The sequence below is a fragment of the Protobothrops mucrosquamatus genome, unplaced genomic scaffold (assembly GCF_001527695.2).
Source record: "Protobothrops mucrosquamatus isolate PMUCROS unplaced genomic scaffold, P.Mucros_1.0 scaffold235, whole genome shotgun sequence".
Lineage (NCBI taxonomy): Eukaryota > Metazoa > Chordata > Lepidosauria > Squamata > Viperidae > Protobothrops > Protobothrops mucrosquamatus.
In genome coordinates, this window is record NW_015386586.1 from 1,042,452 (window position 1) to 1,044,306 (window position 1,855).

The window sequence follows — 1,855 nt, forward strand, 5'->3', positions numbered from 1 at the left end:
AGTCAAGCTATTCTCCAAAGCGCCTGAAGGCAGGACAAGAAGCAACGGATGGAAACTCATCAAGGAGAGAAGCAACCTAGAACTAAGGAGAAACTTCCTGACAGTGAGAACAATTAACCAGTGGAACAACCTGCCTCCAGAAGCGGTGAATGCTCCAACACTGGAAGTTTTTAAGAAGAGACTGGACAGCCATTTGTCCAAAATGGTTTAGGGTTTCCTGCCTGAGCAGGGGGTTGGACTAGATGACCTTCAAGGTCCCTTCCAACTTTACTATTATTATTATTATTATAAAGATAGATGATTGGATAGAGAGAATAAGAGAGAGAGAAAGATAATAAAATGATTAGTTGGATAGATGATTGGATAGATAGATAAAGAAAGAGAGAATTAAAGATAGATAGATAGATAGATAGATAGATAGATAGATAGATAGATAGATAGATAGATAGATAGATAGATAGATAGATAGATATAATAGCCCTGGACTCTTAATAAAACAGAAGAAAACCGGCATTAAATGGATAACTCTTGGCCTCTTTTCCTGAGAAACAGATTGCCTTTTTATCTACTTATCAAAAAAAACTCATTATAGCATTCTCAGTGGTGAGATTCGGCAGCATGAAACAGACAGCTTGTTCATGTAATGGATAATTTGACTTAAACTTTAGGGAGTATCTTTGTTTTTTTTCCTTGCTGGTCTATTTTTGCTGTTTCCTTTTCACAATTTATTTATGGAGTTTTATAATCTGAGTTTGAAGCCATCTGGGTGATTTTTCTATGGATAACTAGACAGATGCATGTAGTGTGTGTGTGTGTGTGTGTGTGTGTGTGTGTGTGTATGAGACAGAGAGAGAGAGAGAAAGAAAGAGATGTGATATAGATAAATGTTGGATGGATAGATGATAAAGGAATGAATAGATTGATAATGCATGGATAGATATTGGTAAGGGATATAAAGATAAATGATAGAGAGACAGACAGAGACAGACATGTGTGTGTGTGTGTTTGTGTGAGTGTGTGTGTATGGAAATATATATGTGTTAAATGTAGCTGGAGACATTTGGCAAGCTTAGCCTAATTTTCAGTGACAAACTCCCCTTAGGCATGAACAGAAAACTTTTCAATCAGTCTGTGTGCTACCTGCTCTAACACACAACACGGACACTAACCTCACAATCGATACAAAAGCTAAGAGTGCCACAAAGAGCCCTGGAAAGAGATAACATGCTTGGCATCACAAGACAGAAAGACCCGCGCCTGGGGACACACGGAAGTGTAAGATGCCTTCAAGAGAGTAAAAGAATTTAAATGGAAATGTGCTGGGAGGGAGAGAAGAGAAAAGAAAATGGCTAAGATGTGAGTTAGGTAGACAGAATCATCATTAAATAGGTATGTCTGTTACAGTTTTGCATGCAGTGTTAAGAATTGAGAATGGTGCATGGAGGCAGTTAATTGGAAGCTTAAATTATTTTAATCGGTATAGAGATTCCCGCTAACATTTTGGAAAGTGAGATTTTGAATGTCTATTAAATCATTGCTAGAGTGAAAACCATTATCTTCCAGCACCTCTTCAGACTCTTTAAAATTGCCCTGGGTAGACATCAAATACTTTTCACATAAAAGTTATGGAAAATACTTTGGCAAAACATTAAGGGGCAATGAATAGTGATTTTAATTCAAGCAATTCAGGCACTGCAGCAGGTCAGCAGGAGTCAATGTCAAGCAGAGACAGGCTTTTAAAAAGGTTTTAAAGAAGTCCTTTTGTTTTTGTTTTGTTTTTTTAATTTAATCCAATTTATCCTGTTTCTGGGCGGCCAAGCAGGGAAAGAGAAAGAGAGGAAAGAAAGAAAAAGGA

At 37.3% G+C, this 1,855-nt stretch overlaps 1 protein-coding gene across 1 annotated transcript in view; it reads left to right on the forward strand.

The window, feature by feature from the left end:
• Positions 1 to 1,855, forward strand: part of PTH1R (parathyroid hormone 1 receptor) — a 61,698-nt gene that overhangs the window by 16,848 nt on the left and 42,995 nt on the right. The window lies entirely within an intron of this gene.